Raw genomic sequence first — 12,438 nt, 5'->3', positions numbered from 1 at the left:
CCATCCCCGGCCCACCCCGCATGATGGGGAAAATTTCTTGCCCCATCCCCGCCCCTTAAGGCCCCGCGAAGCCCCGCCCTACACTGTAAAACTTTATTTCTTATTAATTTTCCCTACAACTATTACCATTTTTTCAAATAAAATGACATGTTTCAATAATAAAAATATATTTGAAATTATAAATAAATTTATCCTATCAAATCAAACTAATTTTTAGCAAAAATTAAATAATATTATCTAAATGTTTATATTTCATTGGCCTAAAAAACACTAAAACAAATCTCCTTTATAATAAGTAGTGTGCATTATTTAATTCCTCCCATTTTGTGACTATTTCATAGAGAATGGGACAAAGTCTCAAACCTATACCTTATGTTTTTTAATAAAAATACAGAAAACTAAATTAAATTGTATATAATTTTTGTGTGGAGAAATAGAACAATCAGCTAGAGCTAGTACATGATTGATGCCATCATATCTGCAATCAAACCAATAGGGAAACATATTCCTCATCATCTCGTTCTCCAAAAATTAAAAAACAAAAACCCAGCTTGTAAAATAGATATGGATTTTGACAAGCATAAAGAAGCAGTGTTGTTAATCAGCCAAATGCCCACACAAAATTACAAAAACAATGACACAGACACAAATATTTAGAGCCTCAGACCCGTACCTTATTAAAAAAAAATTATATTATGTTCATGATGAAAAGCAAGTTGAGAAAGATGTATGAATCATGAATGAAATCAGTAATTCAATAGTATATAAATTTGTTTCTAATAAAGACCAAAAAACCGTTAAAATTGGTACCTTATTTCCAACTTTGCTAGAAAGAAAAAAGAGGTAGAGCCACGTTAGGTAGAATAAAATAAGCTAATGATATTTTTGATTAAATAGGATTTTAGGATATGAAAAAATTACAATTTAACCCTTATTAATGCGAGGTGGGGCGGGGCGGGGCGGGGTGGGTCTAAAAAGTGTAAACCCATCCCCACCCCGTCCCGTGGTGCGGGTCTAAAATCTCACCCCATCCCCGCCCTACCACCTTTGTGGGGTGGGGGAAACCCGTATGGGACGAAGCGGGGGAGGGGCAGGTCAAACGAGGCGGGGCAAAATTGCCATCCCTAATTGTTCCAGACAAGTGAAATGAAGTTTGGTTTAGCAACTGGAGGTAAGTGGACTTTAGAATATGACATTTCTCAAGACGTGTGTGTGTGTGTGTGTGTACACATATTTGCAAAAGTGAGGTTTCAAAAACTTATACCATTATCTATACTTTATACACACCTGAATTTTATTATTTCTTGTGTGTTATTTTGAAATTGTATATGTTAAGAATGACTCAAAAGCTATATTTTTGAGAAAGTATTCTTTATATGATATATGGTTTGTATTGACAATATTGTAATAAATAAATAATGTTTTCAAATGGTCAGCTAGACAGTCTGCATTCTTTAACAATACAGGGCTAAGTGTTGTTCTTCGGCCAAAGTAGTGTTATTGTGGTGTAGTGTAGTGTTATTGTTTGCTCTTTAGAACCAGTGTTATTGTTTGCTCTTTGGAGCCAGTGTTGCCTCTTTGAGCTTAGCGTTATTGCTTCCCACGGGAATCACCCACCGAGTGTTTAGCAGTTTATGTCTTTGTTTGACTAATATTTTCCATATCGAATTACTATTTTATTGTTATTGACCTTTATAAGTGGAAAAATTGTTTATTACAATAATATATTGTTTATTTACCTATTTAGTGTATTTTGGCTTACTAAAGTGGTTACTATTTTATTTACTGATTACAGTGTTATAGTTAAATGTTTTATTACTGACAGTTTTATAGAATATATTATATTACTGTTAAAACTATTTGTAAATGTTTTGTAAAGATTATATTTTGTCAATGATACTATTGTTTTGTTTTAAAAGACATCCTCATGTTATGTAGCCTCTTATTGAGCTTCTAGCTCAACCCCCCTTTTTCCACCCTTTCAGATTAAAGCAGTAGAATATCTTTTGGTGGTAGATCATCGGAGTCATAGATTGAAGACTTCTTTTGGAGCTATGTTAGTTGATGGACTATTTTATTATGTTTTCTTAGGATAGTGAGTTTAGTATTCTTGAAACTATTTGGGATTGTATTTGGAGATTTCATTGTTAAAGTTTTAGTTTGATGGATTTTATAAGAAAGACTTGATTGTTTGATTCTGATTTGCGGATATTTAATTACGCTCTGTTCCATTATAGCAAATGTTGATTATTTATAAGATAGGTCGTGGATCTAAATCCTTGGTATGGGTTTGGGGTGTTACAGTTATGGTATCAAAGCATAGGTTTATGATTCTGTAGATTTATAGGTTTAATCTTGAGATTATTTTGGAACAAGAGTGTGATCATGAGTAATTTTAGCGTTAGAATTTTTTGACCTTTCATAGTGTTTTTCTAGAGCTTGTAGGAATGGTTATTGTACTATCTGCGTGCTTGGTTTTGACCTTTAGGGATATTTAAAATCTATACTTACGATGCCTTATTGTATTGCTTAGAGAGTGAATCCACCAAGGAGGAACACAGGGAATGGTCAATCAAATACTGGGCGAGCCACTAATCTTCAGGCTATTATTGAAGCCATTGATGGCTTAACCAATATAGTACAACATCAAGTAGGAGCCACCAATCTGACTAGTGCTCTAGAGAAGTTTAGAAAGCTTGACCTTCCTTCTTTCAAGGGTACAAAGGATCCAATAGAGGCTAACAACTGGCTTAAGGAGATAAAAAGGATCTTTAGGGAAATGGAGGTTAGTGATGAGTAACAAGTTATCCTTGCTATTTTTGCATTGAAAGGTGATGCATTGGAATTGTGGGAGTCCATAGAAAGGACACATGGGAGAGAAGTTATAACTTGACAGCATTTTGTTGAACTCTTTTGTAAGAGGTATTTTTCCGATAGTTTAATGGTCCAAAGGAAGCTGAGTTCATTTGCATAGCACTAGGTACTCAATCACTGTATGAGTATAAGCGGAAATTTGCTAAATTATCCCGTTTTGCTCTACACATGGTTGGCACAGAAGCAAGGAAGGCTAGGCATTTTGAAAGGAGTTTAAGGGAGGAAATTTAGGGACCGGTTTCCATGTTCAAATTAGAAACATATACAGAGGTTATAGATCGAGCTCTCATAGCAGAGAGAAATTGCAATCGTCTCTCAAAGGCCAATGATCAGGAAAAGGAGCCAAATCAGAGTAATTTTCTTAAGGGAAAGTCTAGTGAAAGTTCATTCAAGAAGCAAAGGGTGCCTAATTCAAATAAGATGGCACATAGGACTTGTCCAAGATGTGAAAAGGCTCATAGTGGAACATTTTATTTGGAGTCAAGAGCGTGTTTTAAATGTGGAAGGACTAGACACTTTATCACAAATTGCCCTGCTTTAAAGAGTGAGCCAATGGCTGAGCCTAATGATATGAATCAAAGGCCAAAATCCAAGGACGAGTGTTTACCATTACTGGGCAAGATGCTGAGGAATCTAAGTCAGGTACCATCTCCTTATTTTCTCTTATTAAGTAAAACAGTGGTTGTTGAGTCTATGTAACTATTGTGTCGTTATGATAGTAGATAAGGAATTAATGGCCAACTTGATTCTCTTAAAGATTTATGATTTTGGTATAATATAATATGGATTGGTTAGGAGCATATCATGTTGCTTTGAGTTCCACGACCTAGTGTATTTTCTTTGGGCACTTTTGTTAAGTGATTAAGTGATTTGGTCGGATTAAGTGATTTTTTTTTTTTTTTTTTTTTTTTGAGGCATTCTAAGGTCGAAGGTTATGGTCACCTATTTGTTGGGATGAAGTAGGTGATAAAAATAAATAAATAAATAAAAGTGTGCAGGGACGGTTAGAGGCATCGTCTATTTGCTGTAGCTATTGTTCAAGTTTGATCTTTTAGGTAATCACTCCCTAGTTTTGACATGGTAGAGCTATAGTTTTAATAGAACCATTGTCATATAAATATTGACCAGTGATTACATCAAAGATTTATAAAAATTTCGTATGAATATTTCATTGCCACGATTTGATTTGATTATTAGACTTTGGAGTTTATAGGATTCTGATTTGAAGGACTATATAAGACTTTGCATAATTTGAAGTATTAAATTACTAATTTAGGATTGAACCTAAAGACAACTTGTCCTATAAAGAAGTTCCAATTTAGATTTTGGATCATTAAAAAGCAAGTGCTATTTAATAAGACTATACCATTGGTCAAGGTATTATGGAGGACTCATTCCACAGAAGAAGCTTCATGGGAGCATAAAGATGAAATGCAATCCAAGTATCCCTAGCTATTTCAAAATTGAGGATTGTTTTTCAAATTTTAAGAGACGAGAAGTTGTATGCTAAATTGAGGAAGTGTGAGTGTTGGTTGAATTAATTTGTGTTCTTAGGACATGTGATCTCTAGAGATGGAATTACAATGGACCCTAATAAGATTGAAGCAGTAGTAAATTGAGGTATGTTTTGAATTTTTAAGGACAAAAATTTTATAAGAGGGGGAGATTGTAACACCCGCCTCACTTAAATTTAATTTAATTGCTTCTAGAGTGAAATTTATGAATTATTTAATTTATTTTGTATGTGATATTATTTTATATTATGATTACTACAAAGAAAATAAATAAAAGAAGATGTAACGTGGAGAGTTATTTTGTGTATTATTTGTTAGGACATATGTGATTTAATGTTAGGAACATATGTCAAATTAGAATTGGCTAATCCTTTGACAAAACGCACTTTACTTGTAATTGGGTATATCTATGATGTGTTTAATGCTCCAAGGAATAAGGTTTCAAGATTAAGTGTTAAAACCATGCAAGTCTGTCCAAGAAACAAGTAAAGAAGTTTTGGATTTTAAAGCTCGACAGCTAGTATCTATCATGGTTTAAAAAACTGCTTAAGCCCGATGCTTAACAGCAAGCTCAACAAATAAGTTATCTATTGAGATTTATGAAAAACAGATTTTTAACTTTGATTTTCATCCAATCCGTGTGTATATGTTTGGGCTTTCTTTTCTCACAATTCTAAACATATATAAAAATTATTTTAAGAGCCATCAAAGGTTGCACGAGTGTGAAGCAAAGTTTTGTTCATACAAATTGTGACCGAAAATAGAATTTGCCCTAGTTCATATTTCTTTTGAAGAAGTTGTTGTATTTGTACACCGTAGGGTTTTGTAACTAAGGAGCTTTGTGATCTTCATCGTGTTGATGAACTAAAGAACGTTGCAACCAACATCTTTCTCAAGTTAATGAGTAAGCCACATACTGGGATCTGCACATCGAATTGGTTAGTCACGTACTGGAAGCTGTGCATTAAAAAGAGAGATTGTCACTACAGAGCAAGTTCAATTGGGTATTGGGGTAAGGATTTAACTGTAGGTTGGAATAAGGTACTGAGATTCCTTTACTTGTAACTGTTTGTTATGATAATAGTGAATTCTCGGGAGTGGTGATCTTAAAATCACCCAGTGGGGTTTTTGCATTTAATTTCCGCTGCATTTAGTTAATTGGTGATTTTTTTGTGCTACCATGAGTATTGCATGCTAATTGAATTAATTAACTAACTTGGCTAATTAATTTGTTAATTCATCACAAGGGGTCAATACATTCTTGGCCTATCATTATTCATGTTGAACTTTTAGTCTCCTTATCAGTTAAGGAAAAGGATAAGAGATTAAACCTATTTGGATTAGGAGTTTAAGTATTATTGGAATCTTTTAGAGTTCTAGCCTATCTAAGCAACCTTAATTTGAGTTTAATTGGGAATCAAAGTCTTGGAAGTTTATTTAAGTTTTATGGGCTTCTTGGAGGCTAAAGAGATAGGTTTTAGTGGATTTTAAATTCCAGTCCAAGTAGGAAATGTATTTAACATGTAAAGCTGAATTTATTGAAGAGTACTAATTGGAGTAGGATTGGTCTTCCTAGACTGAATTGGAGTGTTATTATATATATATGTGTGTGTGTGTGTGTGTGTGTGTGTGTGTGTGTGTGTGTATACATATACTAGGTCTTTTTAAGCCAGTCATGTAAAAGGTAGAGAGAGACTACAAGATTCCGAAGAAAAAAAGAAAAACGAAAAAAAGAGAAGAAGTCAATGCTTAGCATGTAAAGGTTTAGGAGTAGAGAATTAGGGTTTCTCTAAATTAAATTGAATAGAATAATGTGGTACTACTAGAGCAGCCAACAAGTTCATATTGTACTAAGGTTCTAGTTGACATTGTTCCGAACAATTGAAGTGAAGCTTGGTTTATCAATTCTTTATACATACCTAAATTTTATTATTTCTTGTATGTTATTTTGAAACTATATATGTTAAAAATGACTTAAAAACTATATTTTTTTAGAAAGTATTCATTATAAGATATATGATTTGTATTGACAATTGTAAGAACCAAGTACGAGGCCTATGGGCCTTGGATTATTATGGGCTCACAATCTATTTGTAGTGGGCTTGAAGATTTCCTACTATGGGTCGTTCTCGGCAGAGACTCAAAGCAACGCCCAGTTTGATGTTCACTCTTTCCCTCTTTTCTCTCCCAAAAAAAAATCCCCTTTCTTCTCCCATCTTTCTTCTATTTATAGCCAAGGTTAGTGGGAAGATCATGATTACAGCCACCGTTTGTGCCATTGAAGGTCCAATATCATTTGATTTAAGTGGATGTTTAGGTGAGAGGGCGGTGCTGCATTTATGATCTTGGAACTTGATTCCATCTGGACCGATAATGCTCGGCAGCACCGTCTCCCGTGCATACCACATTTTCCCGGGAATAACTCATGTACATGACCGGGAACGTTTGACCGAGCCCACCTTGGAACTTAATACCCTACACCTGTTTGTTATTTATGAATCCCCGGGAATGGCGTAGGACGACTGGACCTTTCGGCTGGGCCTGTGGCCAAAGCCAGTACGGGACAAGGCCCAGGGCCTGTATGGGTCTGGGATCACCGCACTGTACAATTGGGGCAGGGCCCGGGGTCTGTATGGGCCTAAGGTCTCGGTGCCGTACAATAGCCCCCCCTTGATTCATACTCGGTCATCGAGAAGAATCAAGGAGCAGCATGGGACCTTTTGACCTCGGGAGTCTTTTAGCCTGGGACTTCTGGCCGTCATTTCTCATTTAATATTCATCTCAAAAGACGCGCCGTTTCGCGGCGCCAGGTGCAGTCGTCATTATTGCCTGACGGTTCGAGAACCGAAGCGACGTGCGGATTGGTTATGCTTGGCGTTCGTTGGACTGCTCGTAGACCGCGCCCATTTAATGCTTGATTCAGACGCTTCTTCTTCCTCCATTCATTTTTCTTTCCTCTATAAATAACCTCCCTCTGAACAGCATCCCATTTTTCCTCTGCCAATCTTTAGAGCTCTTTTTCTCTGCCGACCACATTTCTGTGCGCTTGCTTACCCAGTGTTCTTTTCCTCCTTAGAACCCAAAGTAAGTTTTTCTTCCCCTTCCTTTTCCTTTCAACTTTCATTTCTTTGAGTTTACTTTCGTATTTTTAGGCGTTATAGATGGGTTACTCTTACCTCCTAGAGTCCCCGGCTGCTTTGGCCACCTTTAGGAGTAAATTTAACATTCCCAATGACGTGGATGTGGCCTACTGCCATGAGAGCGATATTGAACTCCACCGAGGGCATGGTATAGCCTTCTTTCCTTTGATGTCCATTCTAGAAGGTGGGGTCAGGTTCCCCGTGGATCCCCTCTTAATAAACACACTCACTTACTACGGGCTGTGCCCGGACCAACTTCCCCCCAACTTTTACCGGGTAGTTAGTTGCGTCAGTAAGTTGAACCACACCTTTAACTTACAGTTAGACCACCATGACATTAACCAAATGTATAGGCTCTGTGGGAGCAAAGCCACCGGTTATTACCTAAAGACAAGGGATGCACGGGTACGGCTGATATCATGCCTACCTGATTCGAACAGGAACTCCGCCAATGAGTTCGTTAGGGTGAGCGGCAATTGGTTTGCCGGGGAGTTTCCTTGCCCCCTTACGCCGCGTGAAGTGGGTTCGTTCCATCCCCTTCATATAACTGCTTTCTTTCGCCTCTCATTTTCTTCCTCTCGGTAAAAAGAATTTTTATGATTAGAGACTAATGCGTCATTTGATCTTTTGCAGACGGCAAAGTGTTTGTGCAGGACCTCAGAGTCGTCCACGCCAAAGACTTAAACTTCGTCCTCCGCTCTGAGATATACGTGCATTGGGACGGGCAACTCCGGGCTTCGCATTTGATCCTCGGTGTGGAGCCGGTTTATTCTACTTGGCAGCCGTTCAAGCAGGCCCTGATAGTTGACAGCCCCCTGCTGTCGTATATAGACGTTCGGTACGTGAACTTTTTACCGCCGAGTCTTACAACCGGGGAAGCGAGGGAATTTGGCCGGCGGGTTACTCGCGCAGACGAGCTAGCCCCTTTGAGAGACGAATCCGCGGAAAAAGCATCCCGGCGCATCAGGGAGTTAGCCCACGAAGCCGTGCAGCAAGGCCAAGCGCAAGAGCAGCCAATCCCCGAGAATCCGGCCGCCGTGAACCAATAACAAGTGATAGAAGCGGCCGCCCTTTTAGCTAGAGCTGCCCGGCCTAAGGGAAAGATGGTATCTAGAAAAGTGCTGTCGGTAGAACGGTTTGTGCCCGGTGCCCGACAATCCAATCAGCCCCCTACTCCAGAGGGCCGGGGTCAAGTGCCGCAGCCTTCACCCCCACCGCAGGCCGGACGTGCCCGGAAGAAGCAAAAGGTCACCGATCAACCTTCCACTTGCCCGGGCGAGGTCGCTGCCCAGACTCCTCCCCGTCCAACAGGTGGTATTGTTATCCGTGAGCCGCCGACTGAAGCCGGCACGGGGGGCGCGTCCTCCTCCCAAGTGGCTCCTGCGTAGGAGCCGAAGATCCTTCTGGACGGCAAACCATTGCCGTCAACCGCCTGCATTCGGATGTGGGATAAAGGCGAGGGCGGCCGTATTGCCCAATCTTTGGCCGAAGCTCTCCAACTTCCCGAGGATGTGCATGCTTTCGAGGATGGATCCGAGGAGTCCGTAGGGCGCCGGTTAGAGTGGCACGCCATTGCGGTAATTTTTTTGTCTATCTAGTTCTTCATACAGGTTTCCTTTTGCCTTTTTTCTAACTTTTGTCCTTGCTAGGCTGCTCAAATGGCCCACATTGTGGCTGCTCGGGCACGGGAGCTTGCTGAGGAGAGCGAGCGCGAGAAGGAGGCGCGCGAGGCGGCGGTGAAAACGGCTAAGGAAAAACTGAAGGCCGCCGAGTCTGCTGAGAAAAAGGCTGCAGTTGCCGAGAAGAACCGGTCCCTTGCCGAGAAAAGGTGTGCGGAGCTCCTAACCCAGCAGAATGAGACGGAGCTTAAGCTAGCCCAAGCTATCAGCCTTAACACCTCCAATGCCGAGGAGATAGCTGACCTTAGGGCAGGCTTGGCAGCCGCGGAGCAGAAATGGTATGATGTCGGCTTTGCTGATGCCGAAAACTCTGTAGAGCCGGTGGTTGCTCGGGCTAGGAATATGGGCTTTGAGGCCGGGTGGTTTGCCGCCCTTCAGGCAATGGGTGTTCCTGAGGATTCGCATCTGAGAGACCCCGGCCAAATCCCATTCCCGAGCCCCGCCCCTGCTGCTCAGGGTACCCCGGTGGCGATTGACGAGGAAGAGACAGCCAGTATGAGGGAGCTGGTTGAGCAAATCGATGCTCACGCCGAGCCTGAGGAAATGGAAGTCACCAGTATCCCGACTGTGCAGGAGCTTCTCGGTGAGGGTCAGGCTTCTGTCCTTAGAGAATTATTGTAGGTTTCCACCTGCTCGGCGATAGTGATCGAGCCGAGGATCAGGTTTCTGTCCTTAGATTATTATTTGTAGGTTTCCGCCTGCTCGGCGATAGTGATCGAACCGAGGGTCAGGCTTCTGTCCTTAGAGATTATCTGTAGGTTTCCACCTGCTCGGCGATAGTGATCGAGCCGAGGATCAGGTTTCTGTCCTTAGATTATTATTTGTAGGTTTCCGCCTGCTCGGCGATAGTGATCGAACCGAGGGTCAGGCTTCTGTCCTTAGAGACTTATCTGTAGGTTTCCACCTGCTCGGCGATAGTGATCGAGCCGAGGATCAGGTTTCTGTCCTTAGATTATTATTTGTAGGTTTCCGCCTGCTCGGCGATAGTGATCGAACCGAGAGTCAGGCTTCTGTCCTTTGAGATTTGATGGTGATTCTTCCGGCGTACGGCTAAGGAATGAAAAATAGCTTATACAAAAGGATTCATCATGCTCTTAATTTCAATGGGATACAAGTAATGGCTTACACCGATGATTATGCGTAGAACTTCTTCAAGTTGTTGGCGTTCCATGGTCGGGGGAGTGGCCTCTCGTCAAGGTCTTCCAAGTAGTAGGCCCCTGCACCCGCAATAGCTGTGACTCTGTATGGTCCTTCCCAACTCTGAGCGAGCTTCCCTGCAGTCAAGTCCCGCATGTTTCCCACTACCCTTCTTAATACTAGTTCCCCGGCAATGAACTCCCTGCTCTTTACATTTCGGTTGTACCTTTGGGCCAGCTTCTGTTGATACTCGGCAAGACGTATGGTCGCAGCCTCCCTGCATTCTTCTAGCCAATCCAAACGCTCCATCATCAGGTCGGCGTTCTGTACGGGGTCAAACCCGGCGACCCGTGCACTGCATAAGCTCACCTCGGTTGGTATGACTGCTTCCGAGCCGTATGTCAGGGAGAACGGGGTTTCACCCGTGGATCTCCTAGGGGTCGTGCGGTACGCCCATAATACACTGGGTAGCTCTTCCGCCCATCTTCCCTTTGCTCCGTCCAACCTTCTTTTGAGCCCGTTCAAGATAGTCTTGTTTACCGCTTCAGCTTGGCCGTTGCTTTGTGGGTATGCCGGGGTTGAATACTTGTTTTTGATGCCAAGCTTACTACAAAAGCTCCGGAAAGCATTGCTGTCGAACTGCAGCCCATTGTCTGATACCAGCGAATTCGGCACCCCAAACCGTGTAACTATGTTTTTCCATACAAATTTTTTCACGTCGGAATCCCGGATATTAGCCAAGGCCTCTGCTTCAGCCCACTTTGTGAAGTAATCTACAGCCACCAATACAAAACGGCGGTTCCCCGTTGCCCGGGGGAAAGGCCCAAGGATGTCAAGCCCCCATTGTGCAAATGGCCACGGGCTGCTGACAGGATTTAGCTGTCCTGCAGGTTGATGGATCATTGGGGCGTGCTTTTGACATTGTTCGCAACTTCGTACGTATTCGGCGGCATCCTTCTGCATCTGTGGCCACCAAAACCCCTGTGTCATTGCTCGGTGTGCCAAAGATCGTCCCCCGGCATGCCCGCCGCACACTCCCTCATGCAGCTCGGTCAGGAGCTCTTTGACCCTGTCTGGATGTAGGCATAAGAGGTAAGGGCCTGCAAAGGATCTTCGGTACAATTTTCGGTCTGAAGACAGCCAGTATCTGGGAGCCATTCGCCGAATCTTGTTGGCCTCGGCCTCATTCTCCGGAACTTTATCCTCGGCAAGGAAGTCTATGATCGGGCTCATCCAACTTGGACCAGCTACTGCCACCTGCGCAATCTCTACTCCGGCTTGGTCGGGAACATTCTTCACCTGGATGCTTGGCTCCTTTACAAGTTCTACCGTGATGAGCCTTGGCGTATCCTCGGTAGCCGATGAGGCTAACGTGGCAAGAGAGTCAGCGTGCTTGTTTTGTGACCGGGCTACCTGGGATATCTTTACCGTTCCAAACTGACTGATAATCTGCTTTGCCGCGCCGAGATAAGCTTTCATTCTGGGGTCCCGAGCTTCGAAGTCCCCAGTGATCTGATAAACCACCAGTCGAGAATCAGAGTAGATCTCTATGTCCTTTGCGCCCAGATGTAATACTGCCCTCAATCCGGCCAACATGGCTTCGTATTCGGCTTCGTTGTTCGAGGCTTTGAACCCCAGTCTGAGGGAGTGTTCCAGTCGTATACCCTCCGGGGTGACAATGACAATACCAGCCCCGGCCCCCATAGCATTCGATGCACCGTCCACAAATAACCTCCATGGGCGAATCTCCGTACTACAGATTATTTTGCCTTCATCCTTGGGTGTAAACTCTGCGATGAAGTCAGCCAGAACCTGTCCCTTCACCGAGCTTCTAGGCCGGTATCTTATGTCAAACGATCCCAACCGAGTCCCCCACTTGGCAATCCGCCCTGAAGTCTGATCTCTTCAATAGTGACTGCAATGGATACTCGGTGAGGACGAACACTGTGTGTGCCTGGAAGTAATGTGGCAACTTTCTCGTGGCGTGCACCAGAGCCAAAACTAACTTCTCGAGAGGCAGGTACCTTGTCTCGGCATCGACCAAGGTTTTGCTCACGTAATACACCGGCATCTGCACTCCCCGGTCCCTTAGCA

At 42.5% G+C, this 12,438-nt stretch overlaps 1 pseudogene; it reads right to left on the bottom strand.

Annotated features, from left to right (window-relative positions):
• Window positions 1–436: 436 nt before the first annotated feature.
• On the bottom strand, window positions 437–523 carry LOC115969650 (annotated as a pseudogene).
• Between the last annotated feature and the right edge of the window lie 11,915 nt (window positions 524–12,438).

Source organism: Quercus lobata, chromosome 11, assembly GCF_001633185.2.
Source record: "Quercus lobata isolate SW786 chromosome 11, ValleyOak3.0 Primary Assembly, whole genome shotgun sequence".
Classification (NCBI taxonomy): domain Eukaryota; kingdom Viridiplantae; phylum Streptophyta; class Magnoliopsida; order Fagales; family Fagaceae; genus Quercus; species Quercus lobata.
The sequence above is the reverse complement of the archived record's forward strand: the minus strand, read 5'-3'. Positions and strand labels throughout refer to the sequence as shown.